Below are 12,389 nucleotides of genomic sequence, written 5' to 3' on the forward strand. Positions count from 1 at the left end.
ACCTGAGCCAAAAGCAGATAGATGCTTAACCAAATGAGCCACCCAGGTGCCCCAAGATTTTTTCTTTTTTTAGTATTCCTGTGTGCCCACACCTGTATTTGTATATATGTCGGTATTATGCACCATACTTTCTTAGTCCATTCATCTGTCAGTGGAGACTTAGGGTTCTTTATATGTCTTGGCTATTGTGAACCATGCTGCAGTGAACATAGGGATGCAGGCATCTCTTAAAGATACTAATTTCATTTCCTTTAGGTATATATACCCAGAAGTGGGATTGGTAGATCATATAGAGTATTTAATTTTTTGAGAATCTGTATTAAATTTTTTGAGAATCCTTCATACTGTTTTCATACCTACTGCACCAATTTGCATTCCCACTGACAGCGCAGAAGTATTTCCTTTTCTCCATTTCCTTTCCAACATATGTTGTCTTCTTGATGATAGTCATTCTCACAAGTGTGAGGTGATATCTTTTTGTGTTTTTGATTTGTATTTCTTGGTAATTACTGATGTTAAGCACAACTTCATGTACCTCTTGGACATGTGGATATCTTCTTTGGAAAAATATCAGCTCAGGTCCTTCGCCCCTTTTTTAATTGAATTATTTGGGGTTTTCTTTGTTTTTTTAAGTATCGAGTTGTAGAAGTTCCTTAAATATTTTGGAAATTAATGCCTTATCAGACATATGGTCTACACGTATTTTCTCCTATTCTTTGTGTCACCATTATTATTCTGTTATTAAGTATTTTGTTAATAATTTCTTTTGCTGTAAAGATAACTTTTTTAGTTTGATGTAGAGCCACTTGTTTATTTTTGCTTTGTTGCTTGTGCTTTTGGTGTTCTATGCAAAAACTCATTACCAAGACCAACATCAAGGAGTTTTTAACCCTATATTTTCTTCCAGAAGTTTTAATTATATTACATATGGGCTTTATTTTTGTCATGTTGCATTTTATGAAATGCTTTTATTATGCTTTTGCTATGAGGATTCTGTGATTTTTATCCAACGATATATTAATGTATCATGTTTATTGACTTGTGTTTGTTGAGCCTTCTTTGCATCCTAGGGATAAATCCCATCTTTGTGGCATACCATCCTTTTAATGTGCTAACTTTATTAACTAGTATTTTGTTGTGAATTTTTGCATTTATGTTCATCGGGCTATTGGGCCTTTAGTATCTATATGCCTTTTGTATCTGGATAGTGGAGGTCTTATAAAGTGAATTTGGGAGTATTCCCTCTTCTTCAATTTTTTGGAAGGATTTCAGAAGGATTGGCTTTGATTCTTTAAATTCACCAGTGTTTGGTAGAATCCATGAGTAAAACTATCTTGTCCTGGACTTTTCTGTGTTGGGAGGTTTTTGATTACTGATTCAATGGCTTTTCTCATATTTATTCTGCTCAGATATTGTTTTTTTTCTTGCTTCAGTCTTGTTAGGTTGTATGTTTCTAGAAATGTACAATTTCTTCTAGATTATCCAATTCATTGGTATATAATTGCTTATCGTAGTCTCTTCTGATATATATATATATATATATATATATATATATGATTTTATTTATTCATTCATGAGAGCCAGAGAGAGAGGGAGAGGCAGAGACACAGGCAGAGGGAGAAGCAGGCTCCATGCAGGGAACCTGATGTGGGACTCGATCCCTGGTCTCCAGGATCAGGCCCTGGGCCAAAGGCAGGTGCTAAACTGCTAAGCCACCCAGGCTGCCCTCTTCTGATATTTTGGAATGATGTTTCAATTGTAATATCCCTCTTTTATTGATAATTTTATTCATTTGAGTCTTTTCTCTTTTTCTTGGTTAGCCTAGTGAAAGGCTTGTCAATTTTGTGTAGTTTTTAAAAAAAAACTAATTCTTTTAAATTTTTTTTAGTTTTGTTAGTCTTTTGTTTTATTCTTCTGTGTTTCATTTTTTCTATTCTAATCCTAATTATTTTTTCTTCTGTTACCATTGACCTTGGTTCAAGCTCCTTGAGTTGTAAAGTTTGATTGTTTATGTGAGATATTTCTTTGTTTAATGTAGGTGTTTATGATTGTAAACTTTCCTCTTAGAACAGCTTTTAATGCATTCCATAAATTTTGGCATGTTATATTTCCATTTTCATTTATATCAAGATTTTTTAATTTCTCCTTTGATCCATAGTTTGTTCAGTAGTGTGTTTTGATTTCTATGTTTGTGAATTTCCCAACTTTCCTCTTCTTATTGGTATCTATATAGTGGTCAGAAAAGACATGTGATATAATTTTAATTTTCTTGAATTTGTTAAGACTTTTTTGTGTCTAAACATATGATCTGTCCTGGAACATGTTCTGTCTGCACTTGAGAAGGATGTGTATTCTGCCGCTGTTGGGTGGAATGTTCTATATATGTCTGCTACGTCTATTTGATCTATAGTGTTTTTCACATATCACTATCTAGTGTTGAATAACAATATATGATCATATAGTCATATGTTATATGCAATCATGTGTATATACAGTCAGATAACACTGTAGTGCTCTTTCCTTATTGATTTTCTGTCTGAGTAATCCATCAATTATTGGGTATGGAATATTAAAACCCTTCTTATTGTATTGTTGTTTATTTCTCCATGCAGCTCTGTTATTATTTGCTTTATATATTTGGATGTTCTGATGTTGGATGCATACATATTTGCAATTATTATGGCTTGTTTGTGAACTAATCCTTTTATCATTATACAGTGACATTCCTTGTCTCTTGTGACTATTTGAAACTTACTCTATTTCTGATAGAAGTATAGCCATTCCTCCTTTCTTTTGGTTACCATTTGTATGGAATGTTTTCTATCCCTTCACTTTCAATCTATGTGTGTCTTTAAAACTATAGTGAATCTCTTGTAGACAGCATATTGTTGGATCTAGTTTCCTGTTTTGTTTTTTTTTTAACCATCCCAGCCTCTCTAGGTTTTTGGATTGGAGAATTTCATCCACCAATGTTAAAGTAATTATTGATAGGTAGGGCCTTCCTATGGCCATTTTGTTAATTGTATTCTTTTCTTTTTTAACTTTTGTTAATTGTTTTTTTCTGACTGTTTTGTAATTCCTATATTCTCTTCTTTGTCCCTTGCTGTCTTATTTTTCTGATTTGATGACCCTTTGTGGTGGTGTGCTTTGATTCTTCTATCTCAATACTTTGCTCATCTACTACAGGGTTTTTCTTTGTTAGTGCCATGAGGCTTATGTACCCTATCTTATAGTTTCAGCATTCTCTTTTAAACCAATAATAGTTCACTGTGGGGCTTGGATGGGTCAGATGGAAGTAACTGAGGGCAGGAGGGGCTTACTGTTAGGGTCTCTAATTTGGTGAGGCTTCTGTCTCTTCTCTGAGATAGGAGTACTCCTGGCTGAGCTCTTTGGTTAGGTGAGCCTGCTGACTCAGCTTGGCATTCAGATTGGGCTGCTTGCTGGCTGGCTCCCTGGTTGAGTGGCTTTGTATTGGCTTCATGGTCAGGTGGAGCCATTAGCTGGATCAGCATTCACCTCTGGTGGGCTGGAGTCACAGGCAGAGTGGTGCTACTAGTTTTTACTTTGCTTATGAGTGGGGCTGCACGCTGGGTCTGCAATTGGCCCTGGTAGGGTGAGAGTACAGGCTGTGCCCCCAATCCAGATGTGCCTCTGGCATGACTCGGCATTCAGGTAAAGTCTCTTTGGGATTAGGGGGGACCTCAGGCTGTGCTCAGCAATCAGGCAAGGCTGTGGGCTGGGTTCTAGTGCTGGACAGGGCCATTGGCTATGCTCTGTGTCCTGTATGTTGAGCTCCAAGGATGTCCATGGTCACTATTGAGGTGTCCTGAATAAGAAGGGCTGTAGTCTCTGCTCAACAATTGAACAGAGCTACTGGGTTGGCTCTTTGTCTAGATGAGGTCATAGCCTGGGCTGTGTGACCTCTCATAGATCATTGATTAGGCTCCTAGGTGAGGCAGTGTACCACACTGGGTGGGTTTGCTGATTTCCTTCCCTGTGTGAGCAGGCTGTAAGATGGCTCTGTCTATAGAGACCTTTGTTTTTTTGTTTGTTTGTTTTTGTTTTTTAAAGATTTTATTTATTTATTCATTAAAGACACACAGAGAGAGGCAGAGACACAGGCAGAGGGAGAAGCAGGCTCCATGCAGGGAGCCTGATGCGGAACTTGATCCCAGGACTCCAGGATCATGCCCTGGGCCGAAGGCAGGCGCTAAACCACTGAGCCACCCAGGCATTCCTTATAGAGACCTTTAGGTGGACACACAGAACCAAACCCAGCCAGTTGGGTTGGGGCGTCATCACTTTTTTTTTCTTCGCTTCTCATTTTTTTGTATATTTTTTATTTATTAGAGTTTGATTTGCCAACATATAGTATAACACCAAGTGCTCTTCCCATCAAATGCCATCCTCAGTGCCCATCACCTAGTCACCGCATTTCCTCACCCACCTCCCCTTCCACTACCCCTTGTTTCCCAGAATTAGGAGTCTCTCATGTTATGTTTCCCTCTCTGATATTTCCAACGCATTTTCTCTCCTTTCTGCTTTAATCCTTTTCACTATATTTTATATTCCCCATATGAATGAAACCATATAATGTTTGTCCTTCTCCGATTGACTTACATCACTCAGCATAATACCCTCCAGTTCCATCCACATTGAAACAAATGGAGGGTATTTGTCATTTAAATGGCTGAGTAATATTCCATTGTGTATATAGATCACATCTTCTTTATCCATTAATCTTTTAATGGGCACTGAAGCTCTTTCTACAGTTTGGCTACTGTGGACATTGCTGCTATAAACATTAGGGTGCAGGTGTCTCGGTCTTTCACTGCATCTGTATCTTTGGGGTAAAACCCCAAGCAGTGCAATTGCTGAGTCATAAGGCAGCTCTATTTTGAACTGTTTGAGGAACCTCCACACAGTTTTCCCGGGTGGTTGCACCAGTTCACATTCCCACCAACAGTGCAAGAGGGTTCCCTTTTCTCCGCATCCTCTCCAACATTTGTTGTTTCCTGCCTTGTTAATTTGCCCCATTCTCACTGGTGGGAGGTGGTATCTCATTGTGGTTTTGATTTGTACTTCCCTGATGGCAAGTGATGCAGAGCATTTTCTCATGTGCTTGTCTATGTCTTCCTCTGTGAGATTTCTGTTCATGTCTTTTGCCCATTTCATGATTGGATTGTTTGTTTCTTTGCTGTTGAGTTTACTAAGTTCTTTTTAGATCTTGGAAACTAGCCCTTTATCTAATATGTCATTTGCAAATATCTTCTCCCATTCTGTAGGTTGTCTTTTAGTTTTGTTGACTGTTTCTTTTGCTGCGCAGAAGCTTTTTATCTTGATGAAGGCCCAAGAATTCATTTTTGCTTTTGTTTCCCTTGCTTTCACAGATGTATCTTGCAAGAAGTTTCTGTGGCCAAGTTCAAAAAGGGTGTTGCCTGTGTTCTCCTCTAGGATTTGGATGGATTCTTGTCTCATATTTAGATCTTTCATCCATTTTGAGTTTATCTTTGTGTATGGTGTAAGAGAATGGTCTAGTTTCATTCCTCTGCACATGGCTGTCCAATTTTCCCAGCACCATTTATTGAAGAGACTGTCCTTTTTCCAGGAGATAGTCTTTTCTGCTTTGTTGAATATTAGTTGACCATAGAGTTGAGGGCCCGTTTCTGGGTTCTGTATTCTGTTCCACTGATCTACGTGTCTGTTTTTGTGCCAGTACCACACTGTCTTGATCATCACAGCTTTGTAGTACAACTTGAAATCCAACATTGTGATGCCCCCTGCTCTGGTTTTCTTTTTCAAAATTCCCCTGGCTATTCAGGGTCTTTTTTTGATTCCACACAAATCTGAAGATGATTTGTTCCAACTCTCTGAAGAAAGTCTATGGTATTTTGATAGGGATTGCATTAAATGTGTAAATAGCCCTGGGTAGCAGAGAAATTTTCACAGTATTAATTCTTCCAATCCATGAGCATGGAATATTTTCCATCTCTTTGTGGCTTCCTCAATTTCTTTCAGAAGCATTCTGTAGTTTTTAGGGTATACATCCTTTATCACTTTGGTTAAGTTTATTCCTAGGTATCTTATGCTTGGGTGCAATAAACCTGAATGGGATTTTGGTATTGATTAATTTCTCTTTCTTCAGTCTCATTATTACTGTATAGAAATGCCACTGACTTCTGAGCATTGATTTTGTATCCTGCCACATTGCCGAAATGCTGTATGAGTTCTAGCAATCTTGGGGTAGAGTCTTTGGGTTTTATAGGTACCTTACCATGTCATCTGTGAAGAGGGAGAGTTTGACTACTTCTTTGCAATTTCAATGCCTTTTATTTCTTTTTGTTGTCTGATTGCTGAGGCTAGGACTTCCAGTACTATGTTGAATAGCAGTGGTGAGAGTGGACATCCTTGTTGTGTTCCTGATCTTAGGGGAAAGGCTCTCAGTATTTCCAACCATTGAGAATGATATTTGCTGTGTGCTTTTCATAGATGACTTTTAAGGTGGTGAGGAATATTCCCTCCTTCCCTACACTCTGAAGAGTTTTGATCAGGAATGGATGCTGTATTTTGTCAAATGCTTTCTCTGGGGCCCCCCGGGTGGCTCAGTGGTTTAGCGCCGCCTACAGCCCAGGGCCTGATCCTGGAGTCCCAGGATCGAATCCACCTTGGGCTCCCTACGTGGAGCCTGCTTCTCCCTCTGCCTGTGTCTCTGCCTCTCTCTCTCTCTCTCTCTCTGTGTATGTGTGTGTGTCTCATGAAGAAATAAAATCTTTTTAAAAATGTTTTCTCTGCATCTATTGAGAGTATCATATGGTTCTTTTTTTTCTCTTGTTGATATGATCTATCACGTTGATTGTTTTAAGAGTGTTGAACCAGCCTTGCATTCCAGGGATAAATCCTGCTTAGTCACGGTGAATAATCTTCCTAATGTACTGCTGGATCCTATTGGCTAGTATATTTTTGAGAATTTTTGCAACTGTGTTAATCAGGGATATTGGTCTATATTCTCCTTTTTGGTGGGGTCTTTGGTTTTGGAATTAAGATGATGCTGCCTTCATAAAATGAGTCTGGAAGTATTCCGTCCCTTTCTATCTTTCAGAACAGCTTTAGTAGAATAGGTTTTGTTTCTTCTTTAAATATTTAATAGAATTCCCCTGGGAAGCCATCTGGCTCTGGACTTTTGTGTCTTGGGAGGTTTTTGATGACTGCTTCAATTTCCTCCCTGGTTATTGGCCTGTTCAGGTTTTCTGTTTCTTCCTGTTCCAGTTTTGGTCGTTTGTGGTTTTCCAGAAATGTGTCTGTTTCTTCTAGATTGACTAATTTATTGGTGTATAAATAAATTGCTTTATTAAAATATTATAATAATATTTTTATTAATATATATATAAAATTACATGGTTTTTTTATTTTAAATTTTGTATTTCATTGGTATTGGTTGTGATTTCTCACCTTTCATTCATAATATTATAATTTGAGTCCTTTCTCCTTTCTTTTCAATAGACTGAATAATGGTTTATCTCTCTTACAAATTCTTTCAAAGAACCAACTCCTGGTTTTGTTGATCTGTTCTACAGTTCTTCTGGTCTCTACTTCATTGAGTTCTGCTCGAATCTTTATTAACTCTCTTCTTCTACTTGGTATAGGTTTATTTGCTGTCCTTTCTGCAGTTCCTTTAGGTGCAAGGTTAGCTTGTGTATTTGTTTTTTCCAATTTTTTGAGGGATGCTTATATTGTGATGTATTTCCCTCTCAGGACTGCTTTTGCTGTATCCCAAAGATTTTGAATGGTTGTATCTTCATTCTCATTAGTTTCCATGAATCTTATTTAATTCTTCTCTAATTTCCTGGTTGACTCTTTCATCTTTTAGCAGGCTGCACTTTAACCTCCATGTGTTTGAGTTTCTTCCAGATTCCTTCTTGTGATTGAGTTTAAGTTTCAAAGCATGGTGGTCTGAAAATATGCAGGGAACAATCCCAATGTTTTGGTATTGCCTGAGACCTGGTTTGTAAGCCAATATGGTCTATTCCAGAGAAAGTCCCATGTGCACTTGAGAAGAATGTGTGTTCAGTTGTGTTTGGACCTAAAGTTCTGTAGATATCTGTGAAATCCATATGATCCAGTGTATCATTTAAAGCTCTTGTTTCTTTGGTGATGTTGTGCTTAGAAGATCTGTCATTTGCCGCAAGTACTAGGTTGAAGTTTCCTACTATTAGTGTATTATAATTTAATATGTCTTTACTTTGGTTATTAATAGTTTGATATACTTGGCAGCTCCCACATTAGGGGCATAAATATTCATGATTGTTAAGTCTTCTTGTTGGATAGACCCTTTGAGTATGACATAGTGTCCCTCTTCATCTCTTACTACAGTCTTTGGGATAACCTTTATCTGATAAGAGGATTGCCACCCCAGCTTTCTTTTGAAGACCCTTTGAATGTTAATGGTTCTCCACCCTTTCATTTTCAGGTTGGAGGTGTCCTTAGGTCTCAAATGAGTCTCTTGTAGACAGCAAATGGATGGGTCTTGCTTTTTTATCCAGCCTGAAACCCTGTGTCTTTTGGTGGGATCATTTAGCCCATTCATGTTCAGAGTAACTATTGATAGATATGAACTTAGTGTCACCATAATACCTATTCAGTCCTTGTTTTTGTGGGTAGGTTCTTTGGGCTTCCTATTTATTTTACAGGGTCCCCCTTAATATTTCTTGCAGAGCTAGTTTAGTGGTCACATATTCTTCCAGTTTCTGCATCTCTTGGAAGCTCTTTATCTCTCCTTCTATTATGAATGAGAGCCTTGCTGGATAGAGTATTCTTGGCTGTATGTTCTTCTCATTTAAGACCTGAATATATCCTGCCAGCCCTTTCTGGTCTGCCAGGTCTTTGTGGAGAGGTCTGCTGTTAATCTGATATTTTTCCCCATATAAGTTAGGGATCTCTTGTCTCTTACCATGTTAAGGATTTTCTCTTTATCTTTGAAATTTGCAAGTTTCACTATTAAATGTTGAGGTGTTGAACGGTTTTTATTGATTTTATTTTATTTTATTTTATTTTATTTTATTGATAGAGGATATCTCTATCTCCTGGATCTGAATGTCTGTTTCCCTCTCCAAATTAGGGAAGTTCTCAGCTATGATTTGTTCAATATGTAGATTTTTCCTTCTCAGGCTATCATTTATTTCCCTTAACCTTTCCTCATGGTCTTTTAATTGTTTTTCTCTTTTTTCCTCAGCTTCCTCCTTGCCATAAACTTGTGTTGTATATCTCTCACTCTTTCTTCTACCTCATTAACCCTCATCATTAGGACCTCCAGTTTGGATTGCATCTCATTTAATTGATTTTTAATATCATCCTGATTAGATCTAATTTCTGCAGTTATGAAGTCTCTTGAATCCTTTATGCTTTTTTTCCAGAGCTACTAGTAGCTTTATAATTGTGCTTCTGAATTGACTTTCTGATACTGAATAGTAATCTAAATTCTGTAACTCTGTGGCAGAGAGTACTGTTTCTGATTCTTTCTTTTGTGTTGAATTCTTCCTTCTAGTCATTTTGCTAAGTGCAGAGTGGCTGTATGTGAGCGGGCTGAGTCAAGAATATCAACCATGACCTAAGTAAATTTCACCCTGGATGATTCTGACAAGGCCAAAGACCAGAAGTTGAAAAAATATGGAATGCTGCATGTTATCCTTGTGCAAGGGCCATGCTAATCTTTTCTGTATCATTCCGATTTTAGTATATGTGCTGCTGAAGTGAGCACCATCACTTTGGTTCTCCAAATGGCTCTCACTCTGGCTCTTAGCTAAGAGCTCTGTTCAGGTACTTACACTCCCCAAACCACAGCTTACCATGATCCCTGCCTTAATTGCTATGAGCCCCTTTCTCCCTCTCCATCTCTGATGCTTGAAAGTCTTATGCTATTTATTTCTCCAGTGGTCCCTCTGAGATGAGACTGAAGTGTAGGCATCCTTAGAAGCACTCATAACAGTGGAGAAGCTGGATACCCTCCTTTGGGCTTTTTCACACTGGAGAAATCAGAGGTTTCTGGGAGTATATCTTTGTGCTGTACTGCACTGGTTTTGGGAAAGGGTGATTAGGTCAAAGTAAAACTGCTCCCTTTACCCTTCAAATGCATTATTTTATTTTATTTTTTTCTGAGCCAAGTAGATACTCCAGCCTCATCCTTGGTTCTAGGACTTTCACAAAGATGCCTTGACTATAGATACTCCTAGTTGGTTTTTCTCTGAGGGAACTGGAGAAGATCATTTTTCTTGCCATCTTGGTGATATCATTATGACTTTTATGCTTAAAAAGGCTTTCTCTATCCATGTTCATATAAAATTCACCTATATTATCAACTATATGTCAGTAGTTTCATTGTTTCACAATTATGCCTTTAATTCATCTGAGAATTTATTTTGATAAATGTTATGAGGAAAAAAAACCCTTTTTTCTTTAATAACTAGTCACTTTAACACTTTTTTTATATAGACATACCTTATTTTATCGTGCTTCACACAAATCTTTTTTTTTTTTTTTTTTTTTTTTTTTACAAATTGAAGTTTGTGGCAAACGTGCATTGAGCAAGTCTTTTGGTGTTATTTTTATTTCAACAGCATTTCTCCCTTCATGTCTCTGTGTCCTTCTTGCAGTTCAAACTTACTCATTATTACTTAATTTGTTACGTGGATCTATGATCAGTGATTGCAACCAACTGAAAGTTCACATGATGGTTAGCATTTGTTAGTAATAAAAGTATTTTTATTTTTTAAAGATTTTAATTATTTATTCATGAGAGATGCAGAAAGAGAACGAGGCATAGACCTAGGCATAGGGAGAAGCAGATTCCCTGTGGGGAACCCCATGTGGGACTCCATCCTGGGACTCCAAGATCATGCCCTGAGCTGAAGGCAGATGCTCAACCACTGGACCACCCGTGCATCTCAGTAATAAAGTATTTTTAAATTTAAGGTATATACATTGTGTTTTTTGGACATAATGCTATTGCACACTTTTAATAGACTTCAATATTGTATACACATAACCTTTATATGCAGTGCAAAACCAAAAAAAATTCAGTTGATTCACTTTCATGAGATACTTGCTTCATTTTGGTGGTCTGGAATTGAAGACACAATATCTCCAAGCTGTGCCTATAAATTCAATCTGGTTTAATTTATTATAATTTGTCACTGAATGATGTGTAGCCCTAGGTGACGAAATCTGCATCTTGATCCTGGTGTCTTTCTGTTGCTAGCACTTAATGATGTACATGTTGAGTAGAATCAGTCAAAGCCCAAAGCTTTACATATACCCAGAGATCTGTTTTTATGTTGCCACGTCATTAAACCATACACCTACTTGCAGCTGTTCACCCAACAATGAGTACATGTGACTACATTCATTAAACCTACCTTACTAGTTTGTTCTTACATGGGAATCTCTCCCTTTAGAAACAAGTAGCTCGGGATCCCTGGGTGGCGCAGCGATTTGGCGCCTGCCTTTGGCCCAGGGCGCGATCCTGGAGACCCGGGATCGAATCCCACGTCGGGCTCCCGGTGCATGGAGCCTGCTTCTCTCTCTGCCTCTCTTTCTCGCTCTCTTTCCGTGACTATCATAAATTAATAAAAAATTTAAAAAAAAAGAAACAAGTAGCTCTCTCTATCTTGCAGGATTAGGACTGACAAGTTCAAGAATCAACTTTTCTTTCAGTATAACAAGTAAAGGAAGCTAACATCATTATTTAGGGTTGCTCTTGGCCTATGTCTTCTGCGATGCTTCTCTAATTCTAATTTGATGCCTTTTTTTTTTTTGAAGAGTATCCCTGGACTCTGGGTACCTCATTTCCTTCAGGTTTGGGTTATCTGACTTTTCTACCCAAGTATTTATTACTGCAGACTTGGAAGTAATGCCCCTGTATCCAGATCTGTGGCCATCTAATTCCTACTGAGAGGATTCTGATTTGGGAACCAGAGAATTTGCCTATAGGTGGCAGTGTAGAACAGAGTTTCTGTTCTTGCATTAATTTCCCATGGCTGCGGTAACAAATGATCACAAACTTGGAGACTTTAAACAATAGAAAACAATTTTTCCAAGTTCCAGAGGCCAAAAGTCTGAAATAAATATCACTGAGCCAAAAGCAAGGTATTGAGAGGGTACTCCCCTCTGAAGGCTCTGGTAGCTGCTGCCATTTCTTGGTTTGTAGTCACATCACTCCCATCTTCTGCCTCCATGGTCACATTGCTGCCTCCTCTAGTGTCTGTGTCAAGTCTCTATCTGCCTCACTTTTGTAGTGACACTTGTGATTGCATTAAGAGTTCATCCATTTAATTCAGGTAATTGCTCCACCTCCAGATTGTTACTTTAATTATGCAGATGTGTCTGCATAGGCTTTG

The 12,389-nt window shown here is 38.0% G+C and overlaps 1 long non-coding RNA gene and 1 pseudogene across 1 annotated transcript in view; both read right to left on the reverse strand.

Moving 5' to 3' along the window:
- LOC119868843 overlaps window positions 1-12,389 on the reverse strand; it is a 51,514-nt gene that overhangs the window by 19,490 nt on the left and 19,635 nt on the right. The window lies entirely within an intron of this gene.
- On the reverse strand, window positions 9,658-9,754 carry LOC119868910 (annotated as a pseudogene).

Source organism: Canis lupus, chromosome 2 (genome assembly GCF_011100685.1).
Source record: "Canis lupus familiaris isolate Mischka breed German Shepherd chromosome 2, alternate assembly UU_Cfam_GSD_1.0, whole genome shotgun sequence".
Classification (NCBI taxonomy): Eukaryota; Metazoa; Chordata; class Mammalia; order Carnivora; family Canidae; genus Canis; species Canis lupus.